The sequence below is a fragment of the Lepisosteus platostomus genome, chromosome 5 (genome assembly GCF_059453375.1).
Source record: "Lepisosteus platostomus isolate fLepPlt1 chromosome 5, fLepPlt1.hap1, whole genome shotgun sequence".
In the NCBI taxonomy this organism is placed as follows: Eukaryota; Metazoa; Chordata; class Actinopteri; order Semionotiformes; family Lepisosteidae; genus Lepisosteus; species Lepisosteus platostomus.
The window spans coordinates 14486730-14502027 of record NC_142615.1 but is presented as its reverse complement, the minus strand read 5'-3'; the positions used below and the strand labels follow the sequence as shown (position 1 = coordinate 14502027).

Genomic DNA, 15298 nt, shown 5'->3' with positions numbered 1-15298 from the left:
TGAGTGTAAGGCAATTTATGCTTCTAAAGTCATGGTCAGCATTTATTTTTGTACTGTGCTGTAAACTTGTTCTGTGCCAAGTCACATTATTTTATAGCGTTATCAAATACGGTGTTACTGTAGTTTACTGAGTCCCATGTCACATGGTCTATGATTGAAACCTGTAAAACCGGTTTAATTCGTCACAGCCAGCACTCAGGTGTGAGGGTCTTCTGCTCAGAATGAAACGCTAAAATGTTTGTGTATATTCTAATGGTAGTGGGGGCAGGGTGTGTGGGAACAGGTTTGGTTGAAATTGCATTGGAGATCTATGTTCTTCACACCTGAAACATTTTCTCTGAAAGCATTTTCTTCGCAGTTTAACCGATCTTGTTACAGCATGTTACGGTTTACTATTATTAACCATATTAATTTTAAATGCTTAATGTAAAATCTTGTAAAAATATATTTTCATTGTTCAAATATACATTAAGTCTGACTATCATATAATAAGTTAAATACAAAACTAAAGAAAAAATAGGGTTAAATATAATTCAAAATATTTTGCTAACAATGTTAACTGTTTATGAATAATAAAATGTATTAACTAAGGAGTACGATGGCACAGTTGTTAGTATGTTTTTTGTTTTGTTTCTTTTTCATAAATACAACAGTAGTACCTGATGTCTCAGTGGCTTTCAAAATTAAATTATGCATGCAAACCTGTGAACTAGAAAGATAACTAAGATATCCATCCATTATATTCCATAATATCCATGAAATATATGGCGCTGAAATACAGTATGTGTGACGCATAAAAGACACCAAGGGATTGGGTGAGCTCCCATCACAAAAAAAAAAACTGCGAACCTGCACTACAGCGACCATAGTACAGTATGGAGACCAAGGCGTTTTACGGAAGAGACGGGGTGCTTCTGCCGCCCCAGCTTCCAAAGAGCGAAGGGTAAGCAAATACAGCAGACTTCATCTGAAATACGCGATTACAGCGCATATTACAAGGTATTATTGCCGTTTTGAATTTTAAATTCAATTATAATTATTTCTTCGTAGCCTGTTCTTCAAGAAAACACCGCACCGGCGAAACGATCTACCACCAGGACAGTAAAAAAGAAAGCGGTAAGATGGAAAAAAAGAAAAGTTTATTTTGACTTCTGTTCCGCGACTGATGAATACTACTGTGTGACTTTATTTCTTACATGAATTATGTTATTTTGCCACAGGCCGTGGGTCTCTGCTCTCGGCCACTGGCCAGGGTGCCAACCTGTAGAAGCAGCACCTGTATGGAGACATTTCGGCAGCAGCGGGAGCATTATGATGCATTACTGGGGAGAATTGGGAGGCTAGAGTTCCAGCAGTCAAACAGTTGAGCAGCTGTCTCCCGAAAAGTGCCTCTCCCCACCGCGCAGGCTGCAATGCCTGGCGTAAGCTCTGCCCCCCGCAGAGCACACACCGCCTCAGGACACTCCATCCCGGCCTCTCAGTTCACCACCGCGCAGGAATCTGTTGATGCTGTCCCCGCCGGCTATCTCCCCCCAGGAAGCACAGCGGAATTCACAGATGCCAGTGGGACGAATAATTCTCCCAGATGTCCAACTGCTACCCATCACCCCGGAGATGGAGGGGGGGTTGTACTTGCAGTGCATCGGCATAGACGGGAAAGCAAGAGCCGACCGCTACGCCGCCCTCGTGTTTCGAAATCTTGTGACTTTTGAAATTTACTGGGGGTGGACCACGTCTGTAAATTTCGATGGGTCCAGAGGCAAAAGAGCCTTGCCTTGCAATCTCCGGGAAACCATTAGTACGATGGTGAATCGGAGATTCTCAACCCTTGCTGCGTACGACTGGAAAAGAATTCGTGATCGGATCAACGAAATGCTTCGTAGGAGGAGGCGGTCTTTTCCTCTTGTCTAACAGTCTGTCCACAAACAAAACATTCCTGTTAGACAAGAGGAATTGAAAAAAAACAATTTTGTCAATGAAAACCGGTGTGTGTGTCTCTCCCTGCTGGATGTCCCTCTCACAAACTGCTGAATTAATAAAATAATTTTATTGAAAACGAGTTTGCGATTGTCTGGTCTTTAAATTCTTGAGATACGTGATTCCATATTATATTCCCTTTTAATCAAATTCTAAAAGTATGCTTGTTGACTCCGGTATCGCGTTAGTTAAAGACTTCGATGCTTAAAATGTTTAGGGAGAAATGGAATACTGGTGTGTATGTGTGTAAGTACCGAGACCAGCCATATACTGTATGTTTAAGTTCCAAAATTAATATCGTTTATGGGCTTCACACGCGTTGCAGTATGCTCAGGCACTAAGTAAAAGGAGATGCTTCGTATTGCTTGACTAATTTTAAAAACTAAGTTATAAATGCAGACGCTCCCTCTATGCGCTGCTCTGGTGCGTCGGCTCCTACACAGTGCCTGTCTGCCGTAAGCGTTACAATATACTAAATACTAAATACTAAAGCCAATACTGGCTCAATGGGCTTTGATGTGCTAATGCGTTGGTTTAACAGTCCGGGTGTGGCAGGCTTCCAATGTCAACTCGACTCGATTGGAAGACAATGAACGTATTTTAGCCCTAAATGAATTAATAGCAAACATGGTTTACATAAAATACATTTTTCCAAGAAAGTTTATAATAATACGATCTATAGTTGAAATCTGAGCCTACTTTAAAAATAAAGGAAAAGCATTTTCAGAGAGCAATCACACTGTGTTTATGTAGAAAAAGTGATTAGGTTTATGAGCAATCTAATTACCTATTCGCTTAAAACGCTATATAAAATAAAGTTTATTTAGAGATGAATGATCAGTGTCGCAGTTTAAATAATGTGAGTCAGGAAACTAACACAGCGCCACCGGATTTAATAACGCAATAAAAACGCTATAAAATAATGTGACACAGTACAGCACAGTACAACAATACTGACCATGACTTTAGAAGCATAAATTACCTTACACTCAATTTAAACACAAGCTGTCTTTCTGTATGAACCTCTAAGCTGGTTCATACAGAAAATGTAGAAATGCATTAGCCTGATCATGATTAAAAAACACATAATTAAACACGCGTTTGCGATTTAAATCAGAACACGATTTAAATCAATATAAATGTTTATATTGTAACGCATACTGTCCAGCCTCCATTTCTCTATAAAAATTTACTGTTGCACACACACACACAATAGAAGCAGGAACCGCTGTCAGAAGGGAAGATATGTTCAAAATATCGCAAATATCGATCATGTTGCGATATTTTGAAATATAAAAGTCAATTGATTGTCCATAATATCGCTTACCTATTTTTTCGAAGAAATGTTTGTTAAAATAAAAGTCCAGCACCAGCTGGATTCAAACACACAACCTGCCAGTTGGTAGTCACACACCTAGACCAGTAGGCTACAAGACAGCTCGCATGATCAGGCAGGCGAAACAGCCCTACACAGCCCTGCCGCAGTACACGGATATAATCATACCGTTATTAAATTCTTTAGATACGCGATTCCATATTATATTCCCTTTTAATCAAATTCTAAAAGTATGCTTGTTGACTCCGGTATCACGTTAGTTAAAGACTAAGAAGCTTAAAATGTTTAGGGAGAAATGGAATACTGGTGTGTATTTTTTTCTTTAAAGTACCAAGACCAGCTATATACTGTATGTTTACGTTCCAAAATTAATATCGTTTACGGCCTTCACACGCGTTACAGTATGCTCCTATTCTTTTTATGCTCAGCTACTAAGATTTCCCTTCAGTGGTAAAATTCAATATCTACAACGGGCACAGTAAAGACGTTTACAGTAAGTCTTTCTACGACAGACCAACGGACCACGAGTGCCCCTGTCGGTCAACCAATCACGCACCGCGGTACCCCGTGTCATCATACCTGCGGTACGTTTCTGTACCGCTCACTTTGAATGGCTGCATCTGTAATTACAGTGACATAACCTTGTTGCTAGATCATATTGTTCCTAAAGGTTTACAACATCCTCTAAAAAGGAGGAGGCAGATTGGCGGATACATGACCCAAATGATGAAGAAGTGTCCATCTAAATTAAACCACACGGACATGGAGAGGAAAAGATAGGCGGCCGCTTCTAAAAAGAGGTAAGGACTCCTCTTTTCTAAAAAGTCCCTTGTCCTCTCCATGTTGCTGTGGTGGATTCAGGGTTTTCCTGAAGCTGAAGCAAATACAACAGAAAAATGAGTTAATGGTGTATGTGTTTTTAGATGCCTCTTTTGTGAAGGTGGGGTAGAAAAAGAGGGATTGCTAAAGGAATAGCGTCTCGCCCTGCCCGTGCGAAAAAATCCAGGTGTTGCATCCTGGTACACGACTGCAGTACGGCTGAAGGTAGTAACTAGAACTGTACTCGCAGAAGAGCCGAAAATGGTAACTCAATTCAACTGTGTGTTTAAAGCCAGGATTTGGAACCTGGTCCGTGTTCCTGTATTGTGATAGTTCGTCAGTTTGTCTCGACTGGGGGATTCCGCGGGGCGCGTGGGAGACGTGAAAATGGTTTGGTGTGAAGAAAAAAAGTTTGATTAATCCAAAGTGAAACTTAAAAGAAATATTGACTGTCAGACGGAATTTAGGCTGAACAGGAATGTAGAAAAGTGTATGAATATTTGGATAAAAATAAACAATAGTTAGAGGAATATTTGAGAATTCAACAGAATATCATAGATGAGACGCAAAAATCCCTGATGGAAAAGCTAAAAGCAATGGCTGAACGAAACGAAGTTATATATGCAGAAAAAGAAACAGCGAAAGAAGAAATAGAACGCCTTAAGAGAGAATCTGGGAGAAGGGTGGGAATTAGTGTGGAGATTTTTGAAAGAGCATTACCCACCGAAAACTGATTAGAGAAAAGTAACAGCATGTCAGCAGAAGGAAGTGAGGATGTTTTCAGATTTTACAGAAAGGTTTATAGCTTTATGGATAGTATACTCGGGGTTAGCCGATGAAAAGGAAGTGAATGAAGATACTTCCACAGTAATAAAACAAATTTACTTGAGTGTGTTAAAACCTGATGTTGCCAAGAATGTACAACTATGCTTTCCTGATATTACGGACAGTGGAGACAGATTTGATTTAATAACTCGCGAAGCATGCATGCAGAAGTGCGAGCGCTGCAAATGGGAGGTAAAAAGACTCCCAAGGAGGAGAAAAGGGAGCCGCCAGTTTGTCGAAACTATTGTGCGACTTTCATGTTATACCGAGATATAAAACCCCAAAGACAAAACTACTAATAAGCTGGTGTGCAGTTACTAAAAAAAAATGTGTTTTTTGGAGAAATTGGAAGAAAGAGGCTTGATTTCACAATTAAAGAACATGTCAGAAGCTGAAACGAGAGCCGTGCGTGAACTAACAGCTTTAATCTAGTAAACCCCTCTTTAGCCTTCCTAAATTTATCTCAGGATTGAAATAAAAGTGAAATAATCTTACAGTGTGCAGTAACTGGGGGACACAGGAGCACAGCTGTTCTGTTTTTAGACTAAAACAGCATAAAAATGTGATATAAAGTTTTCTAACAGGTAACAGGAGGCTACAGGAGAAGGAGTGCAAGGGTTGTGTTTAAAGCAAATATAAGCTGTCAGAGTCTGCTTGGGTAAAGATGTACAGTTTCAACTACTGATGTGGGTGGGGGACACCCCAGACCTATTTTAGGCCCAGACTGTAGCATTTTATAAGGAATTACTGCATGAAAAAGCATTTATGTAAACCTAACTCAATAGAGTTATGTGATATTGTGATTGTTTTACCTAATGAGGGAATCCATAAGGCCGGGCTACTCCAAGTACTGGATCTTGAAAAAAAAAGGAGTATAAAACCAACTACATGATAAAGCCAGGGTGAATGCCTTCTCAGAACGAGCTTGTCCAGTGACGTATTGGTTTAAGGGGGGTAGTGCAGTCTAAAGACAAAATTGCCTTGACCCCTGCAGCAGAAACCGGTTTTGATGTTTTGAGACAAGCTTTTTTGCAGGCACTGGCCCTGGACTGGATTCCCTCAGACGGATCATCTGTATGTAATCTGTCTGTAAGTGAAAGAAATGGGTTGTGAGCCATTGTGCTGGTGCAGGAGCATGGAGATAGGCATCGTCTGGTGGGTTATTATTATTCAGGACCCCTTGATGCGGTGGCCAAGGGGCCGTGTTTATGTGTTGTGCAGGCTACCTGCCTGGCTGTATAAACTGTGAATAATCTGGTGTAGAACTAGCAGACCGAATGAAAATATTTAATTGAAACTTGTAAATATGCTAAATGGAAAATTGTAGCAATTTATATAGACTGTATATATACATTTGGTGTATGCCACAATTTTGGATGGCAGTGAAGGAATAGGGATTTCCCCAACATGGAAGGGACTCCAGTCAAGAATGCTGGGTTTGTCTCTGAACTGTTAGAAGCTTTGCAGCTACTGGCTGAAGTAGCTGTGGTAAAGTATAAATCACATAATAAAGAAATGTTTCCAGTAACTCGAGGGAACAACTTTGCAGATGTAGCTGTCAGGTGCACAGTCCAGGTAGAACAGGAGTCTGAGACCCCTGTGAGACCTCTGTTGGTGAAAAGGGGACAGCTACAGGATATTCAGGCTGAGGCCTCTAAAGCAGAGAAAAGGACATGGTTAGAAAAGAGTGTGGTGCTGCCAGCACACTGGACACTCTGCAGGCCCTCACAGCCTAATGCCCTTTGTAGCTCGACAAATGCACTCTGTCGGACACCTGGGTGGGGACCGTGTTTGAAGCAGTAGCCACTTATGTGGTAACTCAATGTGATGCTTATCAAAGGAACTCAACTACAGTTCAGGTGCAGGTGCTACAGCTCAAAAGGCCTGCTCCTGAGAAACCTTTCACGCAGTAGCAAATGTTTACAATTTACAATTGTAAAGGGAAACCTTGGCTCTTATCATCTGTTTTCCCAGTGGGTTGCTGTCACTGCCTCTGTGTCTACCAAACACTTGATGATGGAGATAAGCCCTCGGTGGGCACTGACCTACCGCTTGTATTATGATCAAGGGACAGGCTGTGGCTGCATTATTCGGGGTGAGATGGACTGAGATCACCCTCAGTCTGCTGGAACAGTGCAATGAAGGAACAGAACTCTAAAAGATCGACTAGACATCAGACTGAAGGAACGCCATGGAATGCGGGCTGGATCAAACAGAACTGTGTAATAGAGCCTGTTTGATGTCATCACAAGCCAATCAACAAAACTTCCTGGAGGGATGAATTTGGCTAATGGATTGTTGAATTTGCTAATTCTCTATTGTAGTATTGTAGGTTGTTAATTGAAGTGGTGCACGGGGCTGGTGAAAAGGTGCTGGACGCTTGGAGACCTCCAGTAGAGGGAAGACACGACCTGATACCTGGCGAGTGGGGTGTAGGTGAGGAAGATATACCCTGCCAGATGTTGCAACCCTGCTGGGAAGGACCATATCAAGTGCAACTGACTACCGACTCTGCCATCTGAGTGACAGGATGAGATCGCTGGATCTACGCATTGCGCCGACACCGAACCACTGCACCAGAGACTGAGTGAACATTAATTATTATATTGTAACTGTTTCTGTGTTTGTTGAGCTTCCTGAGGGGGGATGACAGTGTACCTGTTAAGTGTAATGAGTTTTACTTTGATAAAATGGGGATATGGAATCAATACTTTATCAGTCAGCCACAAATAATAATCGGAGCTCATGTTGGGATTGTATTGCTATAAAAGATGCTCATGGGAGTAATCCCCTTTGATAGAGGTGATTATTTATAATAATAATAATTAATTGCTTACACTTATATAGCGCTTTTCTGGACACTCCACTCAAAGCGCTTTACAGGTAATGGGGACTCCCCTCCACCACCACCAATGTGCAGCATCCACCTGGATGATGCGACGGCAGCCATAGTGCGCCAGAACGCTCACCACACATCAGCTATCAGTGGGGAGGAGAGCAGAGTAATGTAGCCAATTCATAGAGGGGGATTATTAGGAGGCCATGATTAGTAAGGGCCAATTGGAAATTTGGCCAGGACACCGGGGTACACCCCTACTCTTTTCGAGAAGAGCCCTGGGATTTTTAATGACCACAGAGAGTCAGGACCTCGGTTTTACGTCTCATCCGAAGGACGGCAGTATTTAGGTTTACTGGCATGGGTAAATAGCCCTGCTTTTAGTCTGAGTGTAACTCAGATGTATTAGAATGGAAATAACTGTATGCTCCTCGCTATAATCACAGTTTTAGGCCATTCTCTATTAGGGTGATAGACAGCTGTTTAGGTGAGCAAAGACTAAACAGTACTTGTATTCTAGACAATTATTAGCAAATGAATGACTTAGCAAAGCACATCTATGATGAAGAAAAATATATATCATAATTATAATCCAGATAATTGGGGCATTGGTGCATGGCTACAGTCTGTGCTAGGAACCTGGAGAGGGTCTCTGGTTCAATACATATTTGTGTGTCTGGTATTATTCGTTATGATCATACTGTTAATATCCTGCTTGAAAAACATGTGGACTAAAGCTGCTGCTTCTGTGCTTATTGTACGCCCTGAAGGGATCATGAAGGTCAAAAAATGATTTCATGGGAAAGGTTCTCTTATCTAGTGGCAGAACCTGATGGGTAGAACAATATAGTTTTAAGGGGGGGTTACCCTTGGGAGTGATTCCTCTAGATGCACATTATTATTATGATTTGTTTGTTCATAATAAGATGTTTTGCAGGAACGGGCCAATGAGAAATTTTACAACTTCAGCTAGAATTGTTCTGCAAAATGGCACAGCTGAGGCAGTGGAACAATGTGTAGATTTTTCTAAGAGTTATTACTCTTCTGGTGAAAGACTTCAGGAAAAAGAAGTGGTGTTCACTCAGGTGGAGGGGGCCGTAGCAAGGCTGCTGACCACTGCGACTGCTGTGAAAGTCACGGAAAGGGTGCCCTGAATTCATGCTTCCCACTGTAAAAAGGTCACAAACGAACTGAGCAACGCGCAGGAGTGATGTCTCCACAGGGATAGATGGGGATCACATGCTTGGGACTGATGTGCCCAGCCTTTTTCCTTTTTATGTGGAAGCCTGTCACCACCCAGAAAGAGGAAGAATCTAAATGCGAAGCCTCTTTGTATACAAACTGGCTGAATGAAACTGATAATGAGGGGGATATGAGTATAAACTTATAAATCATACTGTAAAGTTAAAGAAATTTAATGCATCTTGTTATGTATGTGCTTTAATGCCTCATTCTACAGCCTCACCCATTTCTCTCCTGGTTAGAATCACTGTTTGGGCCAGGGGGAATGTTTTTCTTTAAGTTACTAACACCGATTATAGTAGCTGTGATACTTGTCTTCCTGTTTTTGTGTTGCTGTACGACATATATTATTCCAATGCTTTGAAATATGGTAATGAATATGTTTGCGCATCAGTATGTTCTGATAAGAACGCAAGAATCCGAAGTATGGGAGCCTCCTGGGAGTCCATATTGTAACGCCCTCGCCTGGTGGTGAGGAGGAATCGCCCCTAGGCACTCGTAGTACCGCTGGGCATGCTGGGAGTGGTAGCCGGGGAGAGTCTGAGGGTCAGCACGATGACCAGCGGCTGACCCTACCTGTGTAAATAATGTCCTAGTAATTCTAGTGCCCTGTGTAGTCCTGTAAAAGTATAGTGTATTGTTAGGTAATTACCACCCTAAATGTGTGTACGTGTTCCGTCAGTCTCCTCATGTGTGTGTAAATCTTGTGTTTGGTTTTGTGTTGTTGTAAGCGAATAAAACTAATGCTTGTTTGTTAATTAATGTTAATTAATAAAAATAATTTTTACTCAGCAGCTTATTAAAAACAGCTCCCGTGATGTTCAAACCGATTTTTTACACAGAACACTGACACAGCTTTGCGTTCTGAATCTCTTTTTCTCGTGCGTTAAATTTAATGTGGCACAATGCACTGGGATAGGGGTATTCTGTTCACAAACCAATAGCATTTAAACCACAGCACCCACAATGCTGCAAGTAAGTGTTTTGCACACTAAGCAGAGAGCGATGTCTTTCTCGTTAGTATAGTGGCGAGTATCCCCACCTGTCACGCGGGAGACCGGGGTACATCAGGACGGCCACAACGTAAAGTACTGACCCCTATACGATCACGGCGAGTTTCTGATACACACGTGGCAGGGCGGAAAAGGCTGTGCTCTCTTCGTGTGACATAATTCGGGAAAGTCCTGACGTTGCATCTCAACTGAGCCCCAGTATACATCGACCCTTCGACACTGAGTGACAACTCTCTTGCGTGTTTTCTCATATTTATGTAGTTTGCTTGCATGATGTCCGGTTGCTTGCTCCGGTCTAGCGGTTAAGATTAAAGGTTTTCACCCAGGCGGCCCGGGTTCGATTCCTGGTATGGGGACGTGTCAGTTTTGCCTCCTGCTTTCCAAAAGATCAGCACCGTGTACGAAGGAGCCGCATTAAACTACTCGAACGTGCAAAACGTGCGAGAAGAGGGGGCGCTTGTTTCCAGCTGAAACTTCTCGCGTGTGAGACGAGCTGATCATCGCTGCAGGAGATGGGAGGGTTACTCTGGTAGACAGGGCTGACCTTTGGCAATAGGATTTATATTCTCCAAGATAATATTTGCACTTTCTGGAGAGGCGATTTTCTCCACTTCAGTAGCCCGATTTCGTCGATTGCGTGGAGAGGGCTGTAGAATGTGGCGCCGCCTTTCCTGCTCCGTCCATGACAGGCGTGCTGGTCTCTGGAGAGAGAGCACGGTCCATCAGCGCACTCCAATAAAGGCACTGGAAGCAGCTGAATCACGCTGGGCCGCTGGACACCTTCTTACCACCTTTCCGTAGTGTAGTGGTTTTCACGTGCACCTCACACGTGAAAGGTTCCCGGTTTGAAACCAGGCGGGAACAGACTTCTTTTGTCGCCACGCACAAAAGGGGATTGGGGATTCGCCTAGCGCTGTGATCGAACAGACCCACTGGACCCACCTCTTAGTGTGGCGGGATCTGCACAGTGCATGTCACAGCGCATCCTGCTTTCACTTCAAGGCGCGTCCTGATGCACCCCAGTCTCCCGCGTGACAGGTGGGGACAGGTGACAGGTCCTATACTAACGAGGAAGACATCGCTCTCTCCGACCCCCGGCATCGTGTCCCGACCCACCGTGCTGGAAGCCGACGCGTGCTGTGATTCCTTTACGGAGCAGAAATGACAACCGAGGAGCCGAGAGATCATTTCAGCATTTCGCGTCTGAACGGAAAACACAAACGACCAACTCGGAATGACTTGCCTTTGACGCTTCTCAAAGCGTTCTTTGTGCATCGAACAGACCCACTCACCTCTTAGTGTGGCGGGATCTGCACAGTGCATGTCGCAGCGCTTCCTGCTTTCACTTCAATGTGCTTCCTGATGTCGAGTCGTGTGCCGTGCGGAGGCTCTGAAAGCGAGAGCAATGAAAAGGTGCACGACGCTGTGAAAGAAAACAGAGAAGTGAAAGGCAGTCATTTCTCTAAGGAGGTGAAAGAAAAGCTACTGCCCGTCGGGGAATCGAACCCTGGTCTCCCGCGTGACAGGCGGGGATACTTGCCACTATACTAACGAGGAAGACATCGCTCTCTCCAACCCCCAGCATCGTGTCCCGACCCAGCATGCTGGAAGCCGACGCGTGCTGTGATTCCTTTACGGAGCAGAAATGACAACCGAGGAGCCGAGAGATCATGTCAGCATTTCGCGTCTGAACGGAAAACACAAACGACCAACTCGGAATGACTTGCCTTTGACGCTTTTCAAAGTGTTCTTTGTGCACGACGACTGCGCCGCCTAGCAGATACAAAGGGGTTGTACAACTTTGAACTAGCAAATGGAAGAGGGCTAAGCCCCCTCTCTTTTAGCCCAGGTTCGATCTGTCTCCCAGAATCACCAGGGCGCACACACACACACACCCGTGCCGTTGAAGTGCTCTGCTTCATTTCTAAGGGCAACTCAACATTCACTCCTACCCCGAGTGCAGAAAAGACAGCATCCACAGCAACAACAGCTCAGGTCTCTGCACAGGAGCTAAGCTGCCCTCATCTCCTCTGCTCTGCGGCTCCTGCGGAGTGGAGTCCTGCCTGGAGTCGTGTTTGCAGGCGGCAGCTCCCCGCGCCCTGTCTGGGCGTCGTGTCCAAGAGCTCCTGGGAGGAAGAGCGAGCCCTCCCACTCGGGGGCTTTTCCACGGTCTGTGTGAGGAGGGGCGGGTGTGTCCAGTAGCTTATCGAGCGGAAGCCTGGGGCGGCGGAGAGCTGTGATCGTGCAGACCTTGAGGTGTCACCTCTTTGTCTGCTTTCCCGCCCCCCCTCCGCCCAAGCTCTGCTCCAAAGTAGCCCGGCAACCCCTCACACCTGCACGTGTCACAACCTAAGGTGCGGTCATGAGACACCCATGGGGTGCCGTTCTGTTCTTGCTAATTGTTTCCTGCCCGTCGCAGGCAGGAGTCCATGCGAGGAAGATGCGCTGGACAGAGCTCAGAGGGCGCAGCTGGGTGGCTTTCCTTCTGAGTGACGTTCCTGCAACACTCTCCCGCTACTCTTGGTGCGCTCATGCCACAACACAGGAAGGCTGGAGCAGGTGGCTGTGGGCTTTGCGCACTGCCGAAATAGCTCAGTTGGGAGAGCGTTAGACTGAAGATCTAAAGGTCCCTGGTTCGATCCCGGGTTTCGGCATTTTGTTTCATCGCGCCCTTTGTTCCTCTCTCCAGCGCCCCCTGCCTAAAGTGACGCGTCCCTTTCTCAGCCCGAAACGCAAGCGAGACACCAGCAGCAGTCCCTGCAGGTTTCCGTAGTGTAGCGGCTATCACGTTCGCCTAACACGCGAAAGGTCCCCGGTTCGAGACCGGGTGGAAACAGCCTCGTTTTGCACGCTCCTGTACTTCACAGAGGTCTTCAGCGACCGGTCATTTGTTCCCAATGTATTTCCGGTGCCTTCGTGCACTCTTGTACCAAACGCACGTTCCTTCTGTACGCGGAGCCGATCATTTGTAATTGGGCTGTGCCGGCAAACCAGGACGAGCTCTGTCGGCTCAAAAGCAGCGCAGGACCTGCAAGAACAACAGAAAGATTAGCATCCAGCGGGGGCCTCTTAGTGAGCCCAAGAGCTCATCAAGAATCGGCTCCAGCAACAGGGCTGGGCGCATTGTTCCATTCTCCGCCCACTCTCGGTGTAAACAAGTCCCTCCTGGTCTCTGCTTGAAATGCACTTTCCTGCGTTTGCTTTGGTGTAACTGGCTTCCCCTGCATGGGCGAATGTGAAGAAGATCCTTAGTAAGTCATTGAAGAAAACCGAGAAGAGGTCGGAGTGGCCTCTGTCGTTCATGAACGATCAGTCAGGCAGTACTCCTCTATAAAGCGCCGTTCGTTCACATCGATTGGCTTTTTTTTGCCTTCATTCGTGCGAGTAGAAAAGCAGACGCCCCTAATCTGCCGTGATCCGAATTCGAACCGGGGTTGTTGCGGCCACAACGCAAAGTACTGACCACTATACGATCACAGCGAGTTACCGAGACACACGCGGCAGGGCGGAAAGGGCTGTGCTCTCTTCGTGTGACATAATTCGTCCTGACGTTGCATTTCAACTGATCCCCAGTATACATCGACCCTTCGACACTCTGAGTGACAACTCTCTTGCGTGTTTTCTCATATTTATGTAGTTTGCTTGGTGGCGCAGTCGTCGTGCACAAAGAAGGCTTTGAAAAGCGTCAAAAGCAAGTCATTCCAAGTTGGTCGTTTGTGTTTTCCGTTCAGACGCGAAATGCTGAAATAATCTCTCGGCTCCTCGGTTGTCATTTCTGCTACATAGAGGAATCACAGCACGCGTGTTAAAAGAAGACTGTGATATTCGGTGCGTCTTGGATTAGACGAGATTAAAGAGTGAGTAGTTTTGTTTTTCTGTGATGTAATGGGACCAATGAAGAATGTGGCATTCAGACTAATGTGGAGTATTTGTTTCCTTAGGGAAATTGCCACTACCATATACTGGGGCATTAGGACCCATATGGACCGCAGGGTGAGCGCCCAGCGACAGAAACCAGACGGTACAGTGTGTCGGGCTCGGCCGCGAGCAGGACAATGACTTCACTGAAATGTTTAACTGATAAAACCCAAATGAACCAAACCTGTATAAATTAGTGGTGGAAAGGAGTCTTTTTATATAGCAAAAGGTCCCTGATCCTTTGGTAAGAACGATGGGTATATAACCCATTGTCCTCAATATTAGAAATGAATCCTTGAGCACTGCTGTTGTACCAACGGTCCATAAAAGCCTAACATTACCCTTTCTTGCATAAATTGTAGAACATGCCGTCACATTTCAGTTGCGCCTCAGTAGCAGTTTGATCTATTATCACCCTACTCCCCACCTCATAACCTTCACTCTTCTAATTCTGGTCTCCTAACTGTCCCCCAAGCCCGTCTACACTGTATGGGTGACAGGGCCTTCTCCTGTTATACCCCCAGGCTCTGGAACTCCCTCCCCAAGGATAGCAGAGTCAGCTTCCCTAAACTCCTTCAAATTCAGACTCAACACCTTCTTCTGTAGAAGAGCCTTTACTGAACTGGTTCCATTCTTTACCCCTCTGCTTCTACTTTCCTTAGTACCACCATCCATGGTCTCCTCTGTCTATTGGAATTGTTTTATCCTGTGTATTCTTATTGTAATTCTGTCAAGTGCTTTGAGAAGCCACCTTTGGAACCATTATATAAAATAGTTTATCCTAAATCCTTGAAGCTTTAATAGGGCAGTGCAGTAGGGCTAAAAATTGACAGCCTTTGTGGGCCAGCAGGATTTGTGCAAGTTATAGGTAGTCACAAAGGAAGACTAGGATTCACTTGAAATTCATGACATGGGACACTGAAACAGGGGAGAGGCTTTGTGTAGTAAGCGTTCAGTCTCAATCTACACAGTCTGTGCTGCTGATAGAGGTGGTTGTGAACACCTGTCTTGCCAGTCAAGTACTGGGATCTTCTGTCTCAATCCTAATACTTCCCATAACTGTCCAATACTGTGAAATCAACACCCATAAGACAAGACCTCCAAGATTCTAACTGTACCATTATTCACTGATGTTTGCGCACCAGTATTGTTCCTCTGCTAAGGAAGGGAAGGCCTACTTTACACCAAGCCCCTGTTGACAATTCCTTCCTTGTGTTTCTTTTAGTCAGTTTGTGCAGCCTAGAATGGGACACCAGATCTCACTCTTACTGGGCACAACAGTAGCAACTCATACTCCATAAGCACTACCCCTCTCAGAAACGGGAGGATTTC

At 44.9% G+C, this 15298-nt stretch overlaps 2 non-coding genes across 2 annotated transcripts; both read left to right on the top strand.

Annotated features, from left to right (window-relative positions):
* The first annotated feature begins 12629 nt into the window (after nucleotides 1–12629).
* trnaf-gaa (transfer RNA phenylalanine (anticodon GAA)) lies at nucleotides 12630–12702 on the top strand. The gene has a single exon. It is a non-coding gene; the product is annotated as a tRNA-Phe (tRNA).
* Nucleotides 12703–12811: 109 nt separating this feature from the next.
* On the top strand, nucleotides 12812–12884 carry trnav-aac (transfer RNA valine (anticodon AAC)). The gene has a single exon. It is a non-coding gene; the product is annotated as a tRNA-Val (tRNA).
* The last annotated feature ends 2414 nt before the right edge of the window (nucleotides 12885–15298 follow it).